Here is a 24,151-nt window from a genome sequence, read left to right as displayed (position 1 = left end):
AATAGGAGGAAAATTCCCTGCTCTTGTGGGGCTTACATTTTAGTGGAGGCAACAGTCAATGTAATGCACTTAATTAAAAAGTTAATCATTTTCTAAAAGTTCTGGAGGCCAGAAGTCTGAAGTCAAAGGGTCAGCAGGACCACACTCACTATCAAGGCTCTAAGGAAACCTCCTTCCTTGCGTCTTCCAGCCTCCAGTGGCTCCAGGCATTTCTTGCATAACTCTAATGTTTACTGTGTTTCTTCTCCTCTGTCTCTCATAAGGACATTTGTCATTGGATTCATGGCTCGCCTGGATAATCCAGGATGATCTCATATCAAAATCCTTTGTTACATCTGCAAAGTCTCTTTTTCCAAATAAAGTCACTTTCACAGGTTCCAGATAGAAATATTTGGGATGGGCACCATTCAATCCTCTGGGAAAGCAGAAGCCTGGAAGTTTTGTTTTATGTTTTTATCTTATTTATTTATTTATATATTTATTTAGACAGAGTCTCCTCATTCTCTCACCCAGGCCGGAGTGCAGTGGTATGATTAGGGCTTACTGTAGCCTCCACCTCCAGGGCTCAAGTGATCTTCCCACCTCAGTCTCCTGAGTACCTGAGACAACAGGCATGTGCCACCATGCCCAGCTAATTTTTTTTATTTTTTGTAGTGACGGGTTCTTGCTATGTTGTCTAGGCATGTCTCAAATTCCTGGGTTCAAGAGATCCTCTCACCTCATCCTCTCAAAGTGCTGGGATTACAGGCATGAGCCACCATGCTCAGCCTAAGTTTTGTTTTAGACATGCTAAATATGAGACTTCTCTTAGTTAACTAAGTGGAGATGTTAAGTAGACAACATATGGACCTGAAATTCAATCACATGATGGTAGAAACCAAGAGTCCCAACCAGTTTTTTTCTTTACCCATGCTTGCTCAATTATTATGGGGTCTCCCATTCACAGAAACAACTAGTAAGATGGCCCTTGATATGAGATAATATGACCTGCCTATGCCATTCAGAATGTTGATGTCCTTGAGTATAACAAAAACAGCCCCCTCTTTTCTCCTTTAAAAGATGGTGTGGATTTGACGGAGCAAGACAAGATTCTTACGGGTAGGAGGAAAGTGGCACTGTTTATTTCCCTTTGGTGATTACATCAAGCTTAGCAAAGCCCAGAAGACACTATAAATGCAATGGTTTGATTGTTCCTGGTTCCCACCTTGTGAAACACCACAAACATTTATAAGCTGGGGTTAAGGGTCTAACCAATAGTTTGGAAGAGCAACTTTCTCTAACCCACAGAGAATAAATGGCTTTGCTAGCAGCATTTTCTAACCCATGGAGATAACTAGCTGACAAGAAATCTGAGCATTAGGTCACTTGATACTGAGTCAACATAGAAATTCTGCCAAATAAAAAACTTCAAAGCTCAATATATTAATGAGCTTCTGGAGCCTCTGAAGACCTCTTACTGGCCAGAGAAAAGATCTATCGAAGTGTCTTCTCTTTAATTTAAAGTGAAAATTGATGCTATCTGGGTGTCAGGTATAATCATCTTAATTTATTGTGGAATGTATAAGGGACTGCTGACCGTATGAATTATCCAATTATAGGTTTAAATGACTTTGGGGTTCCTTGTTTTCCCCCAGTCTTATTCATGAAGTATTTTCACTTTCAGACAATCAAGAGTTATTTATATAGGTTTGGGACTTATTGATGTAGCTAAAAAAAAAAAAAAAACGCAGAGGTGGAATTAAAACTGTTTACTGAAAAACAGGGAATTTGATATGCCAAAAATCTAATTTAGGTATTAGCAATTGAGTCAAAGCTACTTTTAATAAGTAACAAGAAAATGAATCACTTGGGACAGAATAACTCCAGAGATGGATGATCAAATGTGGCTCCTTCCTCCAAAAGGTTTCTGGCTCCATTTTCCAGAATCTGCAGGGATAGAAAATATCCTCATCCAATGGTGTGTTCAGTGACATACATGAGTTTGTAACTTCCCTAAGTTCCTATCAGATAGAAAACATTAGGAAATCATTTAAGAGCCTGGTTTATTTTCTCAATCTGGGCAACAAAGGTAGATTGAATCTGCTCTGCCACCTTATTCTTCCAGAACAGATGTGAATACAATTCAGAGGATTCAGAAAGGTTGGGCATAAGAGAAAGAGGGCAAAGTAACATGTCCAGCCCCATGACTATGACTCCTTGTTCTAAGGGAGATACTATTGTGCAGCTGTTGAAAGAATAGGCAAGTGCATTAGAAGAGCATTTGTGAACGAGTATGTATTCTGCAATTTGCTTCTTCTGTGACTTTAGACAAGTTATTCAAACTTTCTAAGCCTCATGTCTTCAAGGGATAAAAAATAGTGCATCTCTCATAAGGTCTTTGTGAGGGCTAAATGTAAAGAATATATCACCCAGCACAAAGTAAGTGATTTTAATTGCAGCTACAATAATTATTATCTGAATAATAAAAGCAGGGCTGTAGTTAGGTACTGGCAATTCCAAATTCTTCTGTGTGAGCCAAATATCCGTTGATTAATTCTCAGACCCAGTCACCCCAAACAAGGGACTTTGATGAAAGGCCAAATCTTCTGGGAGTGTGATCTGAAGTTTGTTCTCCTATTAGTGAAAGTGGGAAAGTTGCTTTTCTTCATTTTTATGATTTGGCTGAGATCTAAAGGCCTTGGGGCACCTGGCACAGAGAACTCAAAGTTATTATTGAAAACTGAAAATTTTGATGAACCTAATAGCCAAAGGCAGATCAAGTCCACGTGGCATGAAAGTAGGGCAATGAGAAAAGCAGGGTTGTGATAATAGTCAAGTCTCAGACCTGTGGTGAGAAATAACAGAATGAATCAGCGTGCAGGAGAAACAAACCAAGCCAGCAGAAATATTGATTTAGATCCTTTTTAGAAAGAAAATGTCTAGCAGTGACCATTCAATTTGAAGCCATTTCTGCTACCAGAAGCCAAAAGCCAAATATATCTGATTAGAATCCCACCTAGATTGGCAGTATTGCCAGACCCTACCCACTGGTAATCTCTTACTCCAGCGTCTACTGTGAAAGAATCTTAGTCTTTAGGAAAGAAAAAAAAATGCTCCCACTTCTGTAACCTTAGAATGTCTTGGCCAACTCAGCCCCTTAGTCTGAGGTGGAGCCCACCTTTCTGTACCTGAAGGGACTTTCACTGCCTTACTGGAGTAACACCGGCAGTCTTTAAAGTCTATTAAGAGGAGATGGAAGTGAAGATTGTGTGTGTGTGTGTGTGTGTGTGTACACAAGCACATGTGTGTTGATTGAAGAAGACACAAAGCCATCTCAAATCCTGAGAATGAGCCTGACTGACATGACCTCCAACAGCAAACAGGCAATAATAGGCAACCACGCATTCATTCCTTTAACAAAAGTGCCCATTCAAATGGAATATGAATTCAATTACTCCATATTAATTGAATGCCTACTCTTGTCAAGTTGGGAGGGAGGGGCAGGGGAAATTAGGAGGTTATTATAATAACACAAGTAAATGACAATATCATTTTAGGTAAAATTGGTAGTAGAGAGGTCATGACAAGTAACTGAAACCAGGATACATTTTGAAGATACTGCTGAAAAGATTAACAGATTGAATATGGAGTACAAGAGAGAAAGGAAACTCAAGATGACTCTATGTTTCTTGGCCCAGGCAACTAGTAGGATGAAACTTCCAATCATTGAGATAGGATGACTGTGGGAGGAGCAGATTTGGGAGCTTAGGAATTAAGAGTTATGTTTTGGCCATATTCAGCCTGAGATAACAACTTTACATCTAAGGGGGATGTGTTGAGTAGGCAGTTGGATATATGAGAAGGGTTTGGGAAGAAAAGTCGTGAGTTGTAGATATAAATTTAGGAGTTGTCAGAGTTAAGATGGCTTTTAAAACCCTGAAACTGGGGAAGATAACCTAGGGAGTAAGTGTAGAACCAAAAAAGATATCTGAAGTCTGGGCTTTAAGAGATGAGGAAGAATAAGCAGAAAAAAAAAATAGAGTGATAAGTGAAATGGAAGAAAAACTAAGAGAGGCAGCAAAGTGAAGACAGAGCTTCAAGAAGAGAAGAGTCAGCTCTTCTAATATTGATAGACCTAATGTGATGAGGAATTATAATGAACTTCTGGATTTGGTATCATGGAGATCATCAAGGACTGTGGTTAAGACTCTTTCAATGCAAGAGAAAACAAAACACCAGTTAGTGTAGGTTCAAAAAAGCCTGTAAGTAGAGGAATTGGAAATAGCTAATGCAGACAACTTTTTTTGAGGAATTTTTCTATAAAGAAGAGAAAACCCTAACAAAGGGATCAAACCACTGGCTACTTGCCCTAGAAAGTAAAAATGACTCAGGATTCCCGATAGGCTCCAAAACTAAATTTAAGTTGACAACACTTTAGAGATCTTACGCTCAACCACACTGAGACGATGGAAAAGGATAGAGATAAAAGTAAGGCACAATACCAGTCCTCAGAAAGATTTTAGTCAGATAGAAAATATATTTATGATATCAAGATCAGAAAAAAAAAAACATTGTATTTTGTCCTTGAAATGGCTGTGTTACTTATGTATAGCAGACTGTGGGCATATTTAACATTGGGGGATTTTTGAATATTTAGAAGTCACTCTGAGGGTTAAAGATGTGTGGTCATTTGCAGTTTTGCTAAAGAGAAAACTGGAATGTGTGTGCTGTTGGGCTGGTACAAAAAAGAATCATCCGTGTACTGAGCCCACTTCCCAGCATCTACGTCTTACTCAGCTTTGTGGTTGTCAACTGTTATGTTCATGATAATATACATCAAGTCCTAGGTCAGTCACTTAAGATTTTCTTTCATGCTTTACAGAAAAGAAAATATACCATTATGTTCCCTGTTTGAGTAACACACTACTGAATGAAATATTTGCTCTTATCTTTTCAGAATTTTGGCTGAAGAATAAAACAGGTAAAAACAATAAAACACACCCCTAGATTCTTTTTCTGTCTCTGTGACTATCTCTCTGGGCACCATCATGAATGACGCAGTAATTATTCTGGACTAGGAAATTAATGATGAACTAACTGATTCAGGGAAGACAAGTAGTAATAGATGCCATTCTAACTCAGGAGGCAACAAACCTACTTTACAAATACAGGAAAACCTAGTTAAAACACACATGATCATACAAGTTCCTCTTTTTCTCAGAATCAGAGACATGTTGTTAATGGCAAGACAACAGATTTTCGTGATACATATTTGTTGGGTTATGGAGAGAAAGTTAAATCCAAACACAGACTTACAAGATATGACTCATCAAAACAATAGAAGGATCCAAACACACAGCAAAGCATAAAACACACAAAATAAGAATATAATAAAGAGAGTCAAGAAAATTACAAAGATAAATTCGGTATTGGCAAGAATAATTAAAGACCATGCAATACTTTGATCTTTGGTAATTGTAAAAAAATTTTCAGCAGATACTTACTGGAAATAAACATTTTTAAAAGAATTGCAAGATAAATCCATGCTACACTAGAGGATAGAAGTTCCAATTCAATGACTGAAATCCCCCCCACCCCAAAACTCGCCACCATCATCACCTTCTGCTTCTGGTCTATGTAAGACTAGAAATTCAAATGGTTATTGAATAGAGTTGGTAGGAGAATTTTCGAACAAGTGAAGAATTTTTTTTCTTTCTCCTCCCACCCACTCAGAAAGAGAGTTGGAAGGGTAGTGCCTCCCCTCTATCATGCTAAGAGAAAGAGAACTTAAAAGATTGGCTTGACACCAGAAAAGAAGTCATGTTAACACTGGTTTAATGTTCTTTGAGCAATAAAAATTTATAGGCCTGCCACATGCTGCTACAAGACCAGAATAAAACTAGGGAGAAAGATATTGGAAGAGTCTGATATGTGTTCCCAGGAGTTTCAGGGCACAGATGAACACACAGACTAGTTACTGTGGAAGTCTGAAGGGGGAAAGCTGGCTGGATTGTCCTTTGTCTAGACTTTAAGGAGAAGGGGATTTTAACTTGGGCAAGCTACTTGTCCACGATTTGGCACCATAAGAATGTATGAGGGTCCCAAGGGCCAAGTAGCCATGTTTGAGTTGTCTTAATAGGCTTACTTCAAAGATGACACCATGCTGAAATATGACAAGCAAGCTGTGAGAAGTTACAGAGGATTCTGCAACAGACAGAAACTGATTGCGGGTGTCAGGAGGTCAGTTGGAGAATGCATCTATACCAGGGAACTATGCATGACAGGTGTCTACACAAGAGCATTTTGGAGGATCCACCAATACACTCCACAGAAAAGCCAAAACTTTATGCTTGACATAAGACAATACGCATCCAACCACAAGAGGAATACAAACAACTAAATAAAAATACTTTTCTCCTACAATTTAGGACCCTCCTTTTGGCTCAGCCTCAGAAGAACAAGAGGAAGGAGATATGAAAGCTCCAGAGGAAGAATGACAAAACAGTCCTTGCTACTTTTCCTTCGGCAGCCTTGACCTCCCTTTCAAAAGAGAAGGCATTGCATTTCATGAGAGGTGCAGATACAAGGCTCAGGGATTGCAGAGAATAGATCACCAATTCTGTTACCTTTTACTGGAGTCCTATTCTCTTCTATGATTTTAATAAAAGTACCAAGGAACAAATGGTGAAGAAACATGGCTTCTGTTCAATATTCCATCCTTATTAGCTTGAATGTAATCTCATTGGAAAAGCAGGCATTAACACCCACCAGAGCACTGGTGGAAAGTTTAGTCATTCTAAGCAGATTCTCATAACTCTGGATATTGATTTTAGATTAGAAAATTATTGATAAATTGCAACAGACATCCAGCTGTATTGAGTGTCTTCAAAAGGGTCTGGAGAAATGGAAAGTCAGTAGCAACATTAATCAATGTTTTGGAGGGGCCAACTACATTGTCATACTGCTATGGCAGTGTCTATTATTCTACAAACCCACAGCTTTATTTTTCTTTAGATTGTTGGTGCTCATGGGGCTAAGCAAGGAGAATAGTTAACTTTTTAGGAACTTTAAAATTCCATCTGTAAAAGACCTGCCTGCAATTTTCAGTTAATACTAATGGTGATTGTAAGAGTATATCCAACATCAGATCAGATAGTCATTTATTCCTTAAATGTATGCCATCTATAGACATCCATTCACCAGGAATTTGTTAAGAACTTACATTGTTCAGAATGGAGCCCTCAGAAATAATGCCGCATATGTACAACCCTCTGATCTTTGACAAACCTGACAAAAACAAGAAATGGGGAAAGGATTCCCTATTTAATAAATGGTGCTGGGAAAACTGGCTAGCCATATGGAGAAAGCTGAAACTGGATCACTTCCTTACACCTTATACAAAAATTAATTCAAGATGGATTAAAGACTTAAATGTTAGACCTAAAACCATAAAAACCCTAGAAGAAAACCTAGGCATTACCATTCAGGACATAGGGATGGGCAAGGACTTCATATCTAAAACACCAAAAGCAATGGAACAAAAGGCAAAATTGACAAATGGGATCTAATTAAACTAAAGAGCTTCTGCACAGCAAAAGAAACTACCATCAGAGTGAACAGGCAACCTACAGAATGGGAGAAAATTTTTGCAATCTACTCATCTGACAAAGGGCTAATATCCAGAATCTACAATGAACTCCAACAAATTTACAAGAAAAAACAAACAACCCCATCAAAAAGTGGGAGAAGTATATGAACAGACAATTCTCAAAAGAAGACATTTATGCAGCCAAAAGACACAGGAAAAAATGCTCATCACTGGCCATCAGAGAAATGCAAATCAAAACCACAATGAGATACCATCTCACACCAGTTAGAATGGCAATCATTAAAAAGTCAGAAAATAACAGGTGCTGGACAGGATGTGGAGAAATAAGAACACTTTTACACTGTTGGTGGGACTGTTAACTAGTTCAACCATTGTGGAAGTCAGTGTGGCGATTCCTCAGGGACCTAGAACTAGAAATACCATTTGACCCAGCCATCCCATTACTGGGTATATACCCAAAGGATTATAAATCATGCTGCTATAAAGACACACGCACACGTATGTTTATTGCGACACTATTCACAATAGCAAAGACTTGGAACCAACCCAAATGTCCAACAATGATAAACTGGATTAAGAAAATTTGGCACATATACACCATGGAATACTATGCAGCCATAAAAAATGATGAATTCATGTCTTTTGTAGGGACATGGATGAAGCTGGAAACCATCATTCTCAGCAAACTATCACAAGGACAGAAAACCAAACACCACATGTTCTCACTCATAGGTGGGAATTGAACAATGAGAACACATGGACACAGGAAGGGGAACATCACACACCGGGGCCTGTTGTGGGGTGGGGGGAGGGGGCAGGGATAGCATTTGGAGATATACCTAATGTTAAATGATGAGTTGCTGGGTGCAGCACACCAACATGGCACATGTATACATACGTAACTAACCTGCACGTTGTGCACATGTACCCTAAAATTTAAGTATAATAAAAAATAAAAAATAAAAATAAATAAAATTAAATAAAAAATAAAAAAAGAACTTACATTGTTCAGCAATTCTGCCAACAATCAGGGACTCTGTGAAGAATAAGCTCTATCGACTTCAGAGAATTCCTAGCCTCATTGGAAAGCCAAAGTAAACTGTAAGTTTGATTCAGTGTATTAAGTGCTATGTAAAAATATACAAAAAACACTCAGTATTTATTCATTTCTTATGCATCTGTGAGGCATTGACATCAAGTTGTCCACCAAAGAATCATGTTGTGCTGTTGTAAGGAAGAGTTATTTTTGGGAAGAAGCTACCCATATAGATGCTACATTTCCCAGTCACACTCTGACATAAGTAAGACCATGTGACCTGTCCAACAGAATATGGGCAGAAATCATGTATGTCCCTTCCAGGCCTGGACCATTAAAATCTATCATTATATTCTCCATTAACCCTTATACATATGAATACACACCACTACCATCACCTTAAATAAATGTGTGTGAATATGCATATAATATATGCACACAAACCAGTGGAAACTTGAAAGTTACATATTGAAAACGGCAAATATTCCATAACTCTGGTCCCTGAATTACTGTATAGAGCAGAGCCTACCCTCCCTCATCACTGGTTACATTATGGAGTAAGAAATAAATTTCTATATCATAAAACAACCAAGATTTGGGGGTTTATTACTTAAAGTTGCTCCTGTTACCATTACTAATATACCCAAAGCATTAGCTACAAATGCTTGATGTGATTAACCTTTTAAATCAACAACAACCCTATGAAGAGGATAATGTAACTATCTACATTTTACCAGTGAGGGAACTGAGGCCCAAGAGAGGCAATGCCATTTGCTCAAGGTCACAGAACTAGTAAATAGTCAAGGCACTTTATTATTGAGGAATGGTAAAGAATGAAGTCATTACAGACCCTGACCTTGAAGAGGTTTCAATCTCAAGGCACAGAAAATATGGATGTACAAAGTCCTAAATATAAAAATAAAAAACCTAAACAACAAACAAAATCTCATCTGTGTATTTCCAGATTGCCCCCAAGTGCATAAAAAATTCGATGATAATCCAATGATAAAAAGTTAGAGTAATTATAAAATATCATGGCTTGGAAAAAAATTAATTCAGAAACAAATGATTTAAAAAGTTTTGAATTAACAGGATATACATTTTAAAACAATGTAATTTTAATGTTTTGTAAGAGCTCAGATAATATTAGGAGTTTTATAATCTGTTCTAAATTCAATATTATTTCAATAAAAGTATTTTAAACTAATTGAACCAAATATTGAATATCAAAATTTTTGCTTAATTACATAACCATTTGTTTATAGATCCATATCTACCTTATTCAAAAAAAGAGGAGGAATCTGAGGCAGCTTACAGAAAAGTAAGCGATGAAACCATACAAAATTTTAAAATAAGTCAGAAAATTGGTGTGAAAAAGCAATGAAGGCAAACAAATAAGTCAAGGACAGGATTGATGCAAAAAATTATAATGTCTTGTACAATTTCATGGAATGTGGTATACTTAGATCTCATTTCCTGGGGCAAAAATGAAAATATAATTAATTACTAGATTCACAATATTACTAAGAGGAAGTCCAGCCTTTCTTAGCTTCAGACATGAAGGAAATTTATTTTGAATCCTCACGTAGAAGAAACTATGTAATATAACAAACCGAGGCCTCAATACAAGGCCTATAAGACATACATTTACAAAGTCCATATGGCTGTTTTCTATATAACATCCCTCAGTTCTAACTTTGATGCCATTTCAAAACCCCGATCAGCTTATTTAAGACAGTTACAAAAGGAGCCGAAATAAAGCAGTCCTGGGACACAGACTTCTAGTGGCCTAAGTCTGAAGTTCAGTTATTTCATTCCATCTGCTTATTGGTAGATGATATTGCCTGCTTGGAACATGGCCAGATTAGCCTGACAGCCTTGACAGAAGCCTGTAGTTATTGACTAATTACTATGGACTGGAGAGAGGGATGATAGGAGGAGAAATAGAGATTCCAATCCCTGAGAAAAGAAATTAGGACCCATGGTGACCAGACAAAAATGAATAAAGCAAAACTGCTGACAAGAGAATTTATGTAAAGGTAAGCATATAATAATAACAAACAAAAACAAATCACCATCATCTTATATTCCCCCTTTCTATAGAAAGAATGAATAAGCCACTGAAGGATCAGGGCATATATTTTCAATTAGTTGTTATTGAAGAAGAGGATTTGCTGTCCAACTCCACTCCTTTCCTTCCAATTTGCAGCAAGGGGTAGGGATATAATGATGAATCCAAGTGCTGTTAATTAAGTCATTTTATGATCTTAGCTCATTTGTATACCTGATTGCATTTTATGTCAAGGATCAGGAATGAAGTCTCATAGCCACAGGAAATATGGTAGAAACTCCAAAGGGGAGCTACGTGGGATGAGAGGTGTAGGTCAGGCAAGCAGCTACTAGAGAATGTGCAGGCATACCTAATTAGAAGTGTATTTAATGACTCACCTTAAAATATATTGTCCCTCAGACCCATTGCTCTAAACCTTGCTTCTTTTGAGGCTTTAGTGCTAAGAAAGAATGCTAATAAGGAATCCAGATTGTGACAAGATAATGGTTTTACTATAATGGAATTGGCTTTAATTCTTAAGGGAAAGTAGAGTTTTGAGGTACCATGGAGCTGGAATAGTACTGTAAGAACCCAGGGGACTCCATGTAAAACTGCAGCAATAGCAAAATAAATAGAAGACTACCTAGGGCTCATCTCTCTCAGGAAAGAAGGTTGGGATCATCCAGTGAGAAAAGAACCTTATCGACTAGAAGTGATCGCTAAAGGCATCAACGAATCAATGAACAAGGAGGAAGGCCAGACCTACCAGCTGTTCATTCATTAATTTGTTCAGTATATTTATTAAATATCTACTTTGTACCAGGAACTATTCTGGTTATCCTTACAGAAATGAGGGTTATGTATTAAATTTCCTTTTCTCATACACTATCAGAATATCTGAATCTGAGGTACACTCTGACCTTCTTGTGTCATTTTTAATAGTCTCCTTTTCTATAAAGGGATTTTAATTTCAATTGTTTTGGTTAGCTTAATTTTTGCACTAGTGACAGTTTGCCATCTTATCCTGAAAGACGCAATATTAAGATGGAATTATGACACAATCAGGAGATAATACGAGCAATGAGATTGGACAACAGTTTTTTTTACTTTTTTTATTATTGTTATACTTTAAGCTTTAGGGTACATGTGCACAATGTGCAGGTTAGTTACATATGTATACATGTGCCATGCTGGTGTGCTGCATCCATTAACTCGTCATTTAGCATTAGGTATATCTCCCGGTGCTATCCCTCCCCCATCTCCCCACCCCACAACAGTCCCCAGAGTGTGATGTTCCCCTTCCTGTGTCCATGTGTTCTCACTGTTCAATTCCCATCTATGAGTGAGAACATGCGGTGTTTGGTTTTTTGTCCTTGCGATAGTTTACTGAGAATGATGATTTCCAATTTCATCCATGTCCCTACAAAGGACATGAACTCATCATTTTTTATGGCTACATAGTATTCCATGGTGTATATGTGCCACATTTTCTTAATCCAGTCTATCATTGTTGGACATTTGGGTTGGTTCCAAGTCTTTGCTATTGTGAATAGTGCCGCAGTAAACATACGTGTGCATGTGTCTTTATAGCAGCATGATTTGCAGTCCTTTGGGTATATACCCAGTAATGGGATGGCTGGGTCAAACGGTATTTCTAGTTCTACATCCCTGAGAAATCGCCACACTGACTTCCACAATAGTTGAACTAGTTTACAGTCCCACCAACAGTGTAAAAGTGTTCCTATTTCTCCACATCCTCTCCAGCACCTGTTGTTTCCTGACTTTTTAATGATTGCCATTCTAACTGGTGTGAGATGGTATCTCATTGTGGTTTTGATTTGCATTTCTCTGATGGCCAGTGATGGTGAGCATTTTTTCATGTGTTTTTTGGCTGCATAAATGTCTTCTTTTGAGAAGTGTCTGTTCATGTCCTTTGCCCACTTTTTGATTGGGTTGTTTGTTTTTTTCTTGTAAATTTGTTGGAGTTCATTGTAGATTCTGGATATTAGCCCTTTGTCAGATGAGTAGGTTGCAAAAATTTTCTCCCATTTTGTAGGTTGCCTGTTCACTCTGATGGTAGTTTCTTTTGCTGTGCAGAAGCTCTTTAGTTTAATTAGATCCCATTTGTCAATTTTGGCTTTTGTTGCCATTGCTTTTGGTGTTTTAGACATGAAGTCCTTGCCCATGCCTATGTCCTGAATGGTAATGCCTAGGTTTTCTTCTAGGTGTTTATGGTTTTAGGTCTAACATTTAAGTCTTTAATCCATCTTGAATTAATTTTTGTGTAAGGTGTAAGGAAGGGATCCAGTTTCAGCTTTCTCCATATGGCTAGCCAGTTTTCCCAGCACCATTTATTAAATAGGGAATCCTTTCTCCATTGCTTGTTTTTCTCTGGTTTGTCAAAGATCAAATAGTTGTAGATATGCGGCATTATTTCTGAGGGCTCTGTTCTGTTCCATTGATCTATATCTCTGTTTTGGTACCAGTACCATGCTGTTTTGGTTACTGTAGCCTTGTAGTATAGTTTGAAGTCAGGTAGTGTGATGCCTCCAGCTTTGTTCTTTTGGCTTAGGATTGACTTGTCGATGTGGGCTCTTTTTTGGTTCCACATGAACTTTATTTAAAGTAGTTTTTTCCAATTCTGTGAAGAAAGTCATTGGTAGCTTGATGGGTATGGCATTGAATCTATAAATTACCTTGGGTAGTATGGCCATTTTCACTATATTGATTCTTCCTACCCATGAGCATGGAATGTTCTTCCATTTGTTTGTATCCTCTTTTATTTCATTGAGCAGTGGTTTGTAGTTCTCCTTGAAGAGGTCCTTCATGTCCCCTGTAAGTTGGATTCCTAAGTATTGTATTCTCTTTGAAGCAATTGTGAATGGGAGTTCACTGATGATTTGGCTCTCTGTTTGTCTGTTATTGGTGTATAAGAATACCTGTGATTTTTGTACATTGATTTTGTATCCTGAGACTTTGCTGAAGTTGCTTATCATCTTAAGGAGATTTTGGGCTGAGACAATGGGGTTTTCTATATATACAATCATGACCACCGATCCCACAGAAATACAAACTACCATCAGAGAATACTACAAACGCCTCTATGCAAATAAACTAGAAAATCTAGAAGAAATGGATAAATTCCTCGACACATACATCCTCCTAAGACTAAAACAGGAAGAAGTTGAATCTCTGAATAGACCAACAACAGGATCTGAAATTGTGGCAATAATCAATAGCTTACCAACCAAAAAAAGTCCAGGACCAGATGGATTCACAGCCGAATTCTACCAGAGGTACAAGGAGGAACTGGTACCATTCCTTCTCAAACTATTCCAATCAATAGAAAAAGAGGGAATCCTCCCTAACTCATTTTATGAGGCCAGCATCATCCTGATACGAAAGCCGGGCAGAGACACAACCAAAAAAAGAGAATTTTAGACCAATATCCTTGATGAACATTGATGCAAAAATCCTCAATAAAATACTGGCAAATCGAATCCAGCAGCACATCAAAAAGCTTATCCACCATGATCAAGTGGGCTTCATCCCTGGGATGCAAGGCTGGTTCAATACATGCAAATCAATACATGTAATCCAGCATGTAAACAGAACCAAAGACAAAAACCACATGATTATCTCAATAGATGCAGAAAAGGCCTTTGACAAAATTCAACAACCCTTCATGCTAAAAACTCTCAATAAATGAGGTATTGATGGGACGTATCTCAAAATAATAAGAGCTATCTATGACAAACCCACAGCCAATATCATACTGAATGGGCAAAAACTGGAAGCATTCCCTTTGAAAACTGGCACAAGACAGGGATGCCCTCTCTCACCACTCCTATTCAACATAGTGTTGGAAGTTCTGGCCAGGGCAATTAGGCAGGAGAAGGAAATAAAGGGTATTCAATTAGGAAAAGAGGAAGTCAAATTGTCCCTGTTTGCAGACGACAACAGTTTTTTTTAAGGAGGGTCAGGAAATTACCTCTGCATGCGCTAACTAGATGTGACTTCAAGTTGCCATCCTATTGAGAAAGGAAAGAGCATGTTGCCATTATGCACAAGAAAGTTGTAGTGCTAGTAAAGAGCGTCATTGGAGGTCTGTAATCACAAAGAAGGGAACTGTGTGACCTGGAAGCTGGGGGTGAAAGGCATGGACAAGAAGCCTCAAAAAAATCTTGCTGAGAAATGAATACTCAGAAAGTACCCTGTGGCGAGCCAAATCTTATGCTTCAAGCTAAATCATATTGGTGTCTTTTTCAAAATTGGTTGGACTAGGGAGAGTTTCCCAGTTTAGGGACCACCAATGAAAAACTGATCCATATTCAGTGATGGTTAATCAACCCAACTTGCCTGGAAACTCAAGATGTGAAGTAGAAAGCAAAACAAACACACCTGAAAGGACATCAAGAGCATTACCGGAATGACTAAGCACTAGAACGGAGAAGCTTCCATATTCTCGCTTTGTGCAAATAAAGTAGCACAACTCTCACAAAATGAAAGGGGCTCAACTAATACAGTAGCATTTGGCAGACAGGTGTCCCAAAGCCTTAGAAAAGATACTATGTGGTATAATATAGTAAGCTCAGGACTTGATGTCAGGAACTTGAGTTGGAGAAGTAGTCAACTTGCATACTACGTTTGTGATATTTTCCAAATATATACTCTGAACATTTTATTTATTAGGAAAACATAATTTACACTTCTTATGATGCTCAAAAGCGTGTCGATTTTGATATAATACTGAAGATTCTTAAGACAGAAAATTATACATGCCAAGCACAAGCAAGAATAAATGTCACAATGTTATGTTAAACGGAAGAGCATACAAAGTAATATATTCAGGATGATTGCCACTGGGGGAATATAGAAACATATGGAAAACTGAAAGAGAATACTCAAAAATGGAAGTTATGATAGAGTCATGGGATTTTATGCATTTTTTATTTTTAGAAAGAAATCAATATTGTTTTATATTGTTATACCAAAACTTAGACTAAAATAATGTGTATAGAAATATTGGCCCTCACACAGAAAGAATGAAATGGTTAAATGGAAAAACCCCTCTGGTGCTGTGGACATGTGAGTTTTTGTTTTGTTTGTTTGTTTGTTTGTTTGTTTTTTGAGACAGAGTCTCACTCTGTTGCACAGGCCGGAGTGCAGCGGTGCAACCTGGGCTCACTGCAAACTCCGCCTCCTGGGTTCAAGTGATTCTCCTGCCTCAGCCTCCCGAGTAGCTGGGATTACAGGTGCACATCACCACACCCAGCTAATGTTTGTATTTTTAGTAAAGACAGGGTTTCACCATGTTCGCCAGGATGGTCTCGATCTCCTGACCTCGTGATCCGCCCATCTCAGCCTCCCACAGTACTGGGATTACAGGTGTGAGCCACCGTGCCAGGCTGAGATTTTTAATAGTATAAAACAGTAAGATAGGAGAAAGTCAACAGTTTTCAGAAGGAAGGTGTTTTCACGATGGACCCAACCTGAAACACTTTACTTTCATCCATACCTATTGCTTCAGTTCAAGTCAGAGAGAACACAAAACAGAAACACCTTGGACAATGTTGAGCACCAGTTCTGTCAGGCATTATCTTTAGACACAAAGATGTAAACAACAGAGAATAAGCAGACTTGCTGCTTGCCCACACAGAGATTCTACAGGGTTTGTTTTTTTTTTTTTTTTTTTTTGGTACTATGTATATGCTATGGTTTGAATGAGCATCCTCTTCAAAACTCCTGTGTTGCCAATGTGGTAAGAGGTAGGGCCTTTAAGAGGCGATTAGGCCCTGAGAGCTCCTTTCTCATGAATGGGATTAAAGTTCCTATACATGAGGATTCATGCAGCATTAGGTAGCTTGCTCTTCTGCCTTCTGCCATGTGAAGTGCCTTCACCAGACAACCAAACCTGCCAGTGCCCAGATCTTAGATTTCCCAGCTTCCAGAACTGTGAGGAAATAAGTTCTGTTCTTTACAAGCTACCTAGTCTCAAATATTTGTGCTATAGCAGCAAAAAATTGAAAAAGACAGTGTATGAAAGAAGAGAGAAACCCCCTACCTTCTTTATAGATAGAAATACACATGGTCAAATCCATCAGTTATGACACTCTAAACTCTGAACTTGCAGCAATAGCAGAGAGAATAGACACTGAAAATTCTCTAGCTTTAATACTAATTCTAGAGATAAAAAGGTTGTATAGAATATAAATAGCACATAATGCAGAAAGGATCAATGGAAAATGTAGAATAAAAATAATAATTTTCTAAATGTCCTAATAGAACCAAGAATTAAATGCCACCCTTTGCTCTGTTCTACTTTTAATTTAACCAATTCCTCCAAAATTGTTGATGGTTAATTAAATATGAGGCTTCTAATACTCAAGGGCTTTTCTTTCAAGAAACTAACATCTCATGGAACCCTGATGTCCTCAGCCAGTTCGAACCAAGAACAACCTCATTTTGATGAAAATGCAGTGAATTCATTGGCATCAGGGAAACTTCAGAAGTACAAGGATTCCAATACGTACATCAGCAAATATGAAAAGCCTAGCAATACAAGAAGAGTAAAGAATATGCCTTCAACTATTTAGCTGGAGCTCAATATTTCTTAATAGGTAAAACATTCTAAGATCAAGAAAATGAAGGATAGAATGAAAAATTCTGGATGTTAAGGCATGTACAAGGAAACAAAAAGCACAAAACACTATGGAATAAATTTAACAAAAGTGCAAAACATATTCTGAAAGCTACAAAACATTGTTTTAAGAACATAAAAAAGAACTAAAACATGGAAAAGTATTTCATGTTTCTGGATTGGAAGTATTAATATTGTAGAGATGACAATAACCCTCAAACAGATCTACAGATTCAGCACAATCCTTATCAAAATCCCAGCAGCCTTTTTTTGTATCAATGGACAAGCCAATACTAATCCAGGTTCATTGCAAGGGACCCCAATTACATAAAACATCCTTAAAAAAATGAACAAAGTAGGAAGATTCATATTTCACAGTTTCAAAACTTACTACAAAAATATATCAATTTAGAGAGTGTAGTATTAACACACAAATTGACATATAGATCAATAAAATGAAATTGAACGTTGAGAAAAGAAATTCCCATACATTTGAGGTCAATTGATTTTTGACAAGAGTGCCAAGATAATTCAATGGAGAAAGAATAGTCTTTTCAACACATTGTACCAGGACAACCTGATGTCCTCATGCACAAGAATTGAGTTGAATTTCTTCCTTACACCATAAAAATTAATTCCAAATGGATCAAAGACCTAAATGTAAGAGCTAAAAATATAAAACTTTTTGAAGGAAATAGGAACAGACTTTGACCTTGGGTTATGCTTAGCCTTCTTAGATGGAAAACCAAAAGCACAATTATTTTTAAAAAGCATAAATAAATTGGACTTCATCAAAATTAAAAACTCTTGTGCGTTGAAGGCCATCATCAAGAAAGTAAAAGGACAACCGAACCATGGAATGAGAGTATTTGCAAATAATATATCTGATGAAGGATTAGTATCAAGAATATACACGGAATGCTTGCAACTCAAAAATAAAAAGACAAATAACCTCAACAAAAATTGGGCAAAATATATGAATGAATATTTTGTCAAAGAAAATATGCAAATAGCCAATAAGCGCATGGGAAGATGCTCATTATCATTAGCAGTTAGGAAAATACAAATCATAACCACAATGAGAGTCTACTTCACACCCATTAGGATGACTATAATAAAAAAGATAGTAACAAGCATTTGCATGGATGTGGAGAAGTTGGAACCCTTATGCTGTTGTAATATGAAATGGTGCAACCACTAGGGACTACAGTTTGGCAGTTCCTCAAAAAGTTAAACAGTTACCATGTGACTCGGCAATTCCACTTCTAGGTATATGCTCAAGATAAATAAGAACTAATATTCACACAAGAACTTGCATACCAGTGTTTGTAACAGCATTATTCTTAATAGCTAAAAAGAGAAAACACTCAAATGTCCATCAACTGATAAGTGAACAAATAAAAACTGGTGTTACCAAGCCTTCTGGTCTGTCTCTGGAAGCAGGAAATGCCAGGGTGCAACCAGTCAAGCTACTGCCCAATGCTCATCAAGAGAATAGTTATCTTGTAGGGCAGCTCTGGTTCTAGTGTCTGGCAGTGGAATTAAACAGCCACCATGTTGAGCAAAAGGACAAAGCCCAAGGCCACCAAGAAGCACTCTCCAAACATAATATTCAGTGTGTTTGCCACATTGGACTAGGCACAGATTCAGGAGTTCAAAGAGGCCTTTGACATTATTGATCAGAATAGAGATTCTTTCAGCAAGGAAGATGTGCATGATATGCCTGCTTCTCTCTTCATCAGAATCAAACTGATGTATACCAAGCTGCTGTAAAGAGTGAGGTTCTGGGCTTATAAATTTCACCAGTGCCCTACTGTTTGGTGAGAAGTTAAACAGCACATATCCTGAAGATGTCATCAGAAATGCTTTAGCCTGCTTTGATAAAGAAGCAACAGGAACCATTCAGGAAAGCTATTTGAGAGAACTGCTGACAACAATGGGAAGTGAATGAGCTGTACAGAGAAGGCCCTACTGACAAAAAAGGAAATTTTAATTACATTGAGTTCACATGTAGCCTTAAATATGGGGTGAAAGACAAAGATGATTGAAACATCAGCTAAAACCTCGAAATTATTGTATCTTATGCTATTTCCTGGATACTTTGCCCCATCATCATAGACCCTGTTGCATGTACTTAGTTTTATAGCTTTGCCTTTTTAAATATACTTATTCCAGATCTTTTTGCCACTTAGCACTTGTATAATCAGACTGTAAATGGAGATGAAGTTGTACATTGTATTGAAAAAAAGATTACTAATAAAAATCAACACATACAAAAGCTCAAGAGAATATATCTGTATTTCTGGTTTTACTGGATTGTTGTTATATTTTTATATAATAAAAATGTAATTTTAAAATGTGTAAAATATTAAATATAAAAATGAGTATATTCATACAATGGAATATTGTTTTGCAATAAAAAGGAGTGATATACTGATACATTTTCCATATGAAATTAGACCTTGAAAACATTATGCTAAGTGACAAAAGATCACATAATGAATGAATGTTTTCTTTTATATTAAATGTCTAGAAAAGAATAATTTATAGACACAGAAAATATGCTTATGATTGCCTAGGTCTCAAGAAAGAAGAAGTGAACGGGGAGTGATTGCTAACGGATATGGAGCTTTCTTCTCGGAATGATGAAAATGTTCTATAAAGTATTGTGTTGATGGTCACACAACTCTGTGAACACACTTTAAATAGGTTAATTGTATGATATGTGAATTATATCTCAATAAAGCAGTTAAAATACACTTAAAGCGAACCTGACAAAGCAATTGTCATGACAGAACCCTTTAATACTCTTGTAGTATGGATAAAAAATAAAGAACACAGAAACTCTGACTTATATCATTAATATAGTTACTTAATTTAATAGAAACATAGCAATCTCTTTACCCTACAAATGTGGAACACAGTCTTCCAAATTTCCCCAGAACATGTAGTAAAATTAGTACATACAAGAACAAGATAAGGAAACCTCAAAACATTTTGAAACAAAAAAAATCAAATGAGTATATGCATAATGCAATAAATTTGAAATAAAGACAAAATATTCAAACAAAAAATGAATTATCTTAAAATAGGAAAGACTTCTTAAAGTAATAACTGGTTAAGAAAAGAAATTTAAGCTGATTTTACAAAATGAATACAAAAACAATAACAAACGGAATAGTTTATGTCAAATCATATAAGATATGGACTATAATTAATGTTACCATTAAGTAAGAAATAAAAATAAATTAAGCATTCAGCTCAGTAATTTATAAAAACTAACATCAAATTATACTAGAAACACAAGAAAAAAGAACTAATAAAGAGAATGCAAACACCCAAATGTAGGAATATAGAAAGGAACATACCATTATGCAGGCCTATATTTCAAACAGTTTATTAGTGTCTATAATTCTATGCTTATATATTCTTACAATTGCCATTAAATGCACCGTTTTCCAAAAAAAAATGAAGACCATCGACACTGTATCATAAAGATGAAAAAACTAGTCAATGTAGAAGGAATTGAGAAATATATTCAAATCAATTCTTGTGTCTAAGATTGTTATAAGTGAATCTTTGCAAATCTTTAATTAGCAGAAAATCCAAATATTACTTAAACTACTGCAGTGCAAATAAAAAAGATGTAACACTTCTCATTTCATTATACAAAGCTAGCATAATCTTGATAGCAAATTTAAGATAGCACAAACAGAACTAAAATATAGACCAATTATTATCTAAAAACTCACATAGGAAAATCCTAAATAATAGCAAATTGAATCCATAAGCATAATTAAAACTGTAATACATTATGACAACGTTGGCTTTATTACATAATGCAAAAGTAGTTTAGTAGAAAAACCTGCTATTGTAATTCATTAAATTGATAGATCCAAATAGATAAATCATGTGACTATCCTGATACTAAAAAGACATTTGATAAAATCCAACATCCATTCCTAATAATCCTTATGCTTAATCATGTAAAGAACTCAAACTGATAATAAATGTCCTTTTTAATTGTAAGATTCTAAAGTATTTCTCTTCATAGCAACAAGATATTACTACACATGATTATTACTATTATTTGAAACTTATTAAAATAGAAAAATGGTATATATATGAAAAACATAAAAATGAGCAAGAACCAGGTTAAAGCAAAAGTATTATTGTTTTTAACATTATGTGGAAATTTTAAAACTTATGAAATTTATTAAAACAATCAAATTTTTAAAGGTGTTCTTAAGGTTGTCAGATGCAAAATAAAGACACTCAATCTAATAGTCTTTTTATAAATGAGAAATAACCAATTGAAACAAAATCTTATTTACAATAGCAGCAAAAAACCCACAACATGCCTAGGAATTAACTAGAGACTAGAGCCATGTAGATTCAGTATAATTAGACCTATTGATCTTTCTTGGGAGATATCTATGAAATTTTAAATATTTGGAAACACAAATGAGGCTTCTGAATGAGAAAGCTTAAAATATTGGAAGATGTCAGTTTTCCTCCCTCATTATCATCAATGATTCTGAAATAGCATCGCAATATTAATCAAAATTCCAAAAATATTTGGAGAGAGAATTTAAAATAATTTTAAAGTTTATTGGGAAGAATAAAACATACACATTAAAATTCAAATCTTCACATCGTAAGTTTCTAATATCCATCCCCATGTGGCTCTTTGCTCCTTTTTGGCATATGGGAAGATGATATTTCTCCCATCCTTTGCAGTTAAGCTGACTAGTTCTGGCCAATCAAGTGTCAGTATAGGTAATTTGTCTCACTTCTGGACATAAGAAAGGAACTGCCATTATAAGAACTTCCAGCTCTCTCCCTGACACAGGAATTGTTGTGTAGAATTTGTGCTGAGATGGCAAAGCCACAAATTCAAACCAGCCTAGGTTGCTGAGTGATTGAGCAGAGGACAAGTATCCTGAAGAGCCATTTGAACCCACAACAGACTCTAAGTGGAAAAACAAACAAACAACAACAACACTTTGTGGCATTAAGCCATTGAGATATGGAGGATGTTAATGCAGCATAATTTAGCCTGTGCTAACTAATGAACTTCTGGGTAAGAAAAACAGGATCTTTGCTTTTGTTGCAATTGCTTTTGGCACCTTCATCATGAAATCTTTGCCTGTGCGTGTGTCCTGAATGGTATTGCCTAAGTCATCTTCCACAGTTTTTATAGTTTTTCATTTTACATTTAAGAGTTTACTTCATCTTGAGTTAATTTTTGTATATGGTACAAGGAAGGGGTCCAGTTTCAATTTTCTGCATATGGCTAGCCAATTATCCCAGCACCATTTATTGAACCAGTTATCCCAGCACCACTTATTGAATAGGGAATCCTTTCCCCCCTTGCTTGTTTTTGTCAGGTTTGTCGAATATCAGATAGTTGCAGGTGTGCGATCTTATTTCTGGGTTGTCTATTCTATTCCACTGGTCTATGTGTCTGTTTTTGTACCAGTACCATGCTGTTTTGGTTACTGTAGAAATGTAGTATAGTTTGAAGTTGCGTAGCGTGATGCCTCCAGCTTTGTTCTTTTTGCTTAGGATTGCATTGGCTGTTCAGGCTCTATTTTCGTTCCACATGAATTTTAAAATAGTTTTTCCTTCTAGTTCTGTGAAGGTCAATGATAGTTTAACAGGCATAGCATTAAATCTATAAATTGCTTTGGGCACTATGGCCATTTTGCAATATTGATTCTTCCTATCCTTGAGCATGGAATGTTTTTTCATTTGTTTGTCATCTCTGATTTCTTTGAGAAGTGGTTTGTAGCTCTCCTTGTAGAGATCTTTCACCTCCCTGGTTAGCTGTATTCCCAGGTATTTTATTCTTTTTGTGGCAACCGTGAATGAGAATTAATTCCTCATTTGGTTCTCAGCTTGATTGTTGTTGGTGTATAGGAATGCTGGTGATTTTTGCACGTGAATTTTGTATCCTGAGACTTTGAATCAATGTTAGACCAGATTGAAAAAAATGTCATACATATACACCATGGAATACTATGCAGTCCTAAGAAAGAATTAGATCATGTCCTTTGCAGGGACATGGATGGAGCTAGAGGCCATTATACTTAGCAAACTAACACAGGAACAGAAAACCAAATACTGCACGTTCTCACTTATAAGTGGGAGCTGAATGATGAGAACACATGGACACATAGAGGGGAACAACACACCCTAGGGCCTATTGGGGGGTGGGAGGAGGCAGAGGATCAGGAAAAATAACTAATGGGTACTAGGCTTAATACCTGGATGATCAAATAATCTGTACAAAACCCCCCCACAACAAAAGTTTATCTACGCAACTAATGTGCACATGTACCCCTGAACTTAAAATAAAAGTTAAAAAAAAAGAAAAACAGAATCACTGTAAACAAATACAAAAGGCACCCCAGGCTGACAAAGGACCATAAAAATGAGCAAAGGGCATCATAATTGCAGTTTACAAAAAAAACCATAACTGGTCGATAAATATATGGAAAAAAGATTAAAAATGCAATGCCATTTCACATTTCTTTTCATTGGATGAAATTAATAAGACTGGTGAAATTAAGTTTTGGAAATCATGTGAAAAAATATTAAAAAATTGCTTATACATTAATTCAGAGTAATTTTACCACATCCAATAATGATGAAAATTAATATAACATACAACCCAGGAGCAATTACACTTTAAGCTGCCTAAAGATTGTCTTACACATGTTCAAGGAGATATGTACATGTATATTTATGGCAATACTATTGGTATTACTAGAAAGGAAAAAGAGAAGAATTACTAAGAAGGAATCTAAAAAAAAGTGGTTTATTACTTAAATG

At 36.4% G+C, this 24,151-nt stretch overlaps 1 pseudogene; it reads left to right on the top strand.

The window, feature by feature from the left end:
• Window positions 1–18,868: 18,868 nt before the first annotated feature.
• On the top strand, window positions 18,869–19,362 carry LOC134758449 (myosin regulatory light chain 12B-like; annotated as a pseudogene).
• The last annotated feature ends 4,789 nt before the right edge of the window (window positions 19,363–24,151 follow it).

The sequence above is a fragment of the Gorilla gorilla genome, chromosome 4 (genome assembly GCF_029281585.2).
Source record: "Gorilla gorilla gorilla isolate KB3781 chromosome 4, NHGRI_mGorGor1-v2.1_pri, whole genome shotgun sequence".
In the NCBI taxonomy this organism is placed as follows: domain Eukaryota; kingdom Metazoa; phylum Chordata; class Mammalia; order Primates; family Hominidae; genus Gorilla; species Gorilla gorilla.
The sequence above is the reverse complement of the archived record's forward strand: the minus strand, read 5'-3'. Positions and strand labels throughout refer to the sequence as shown.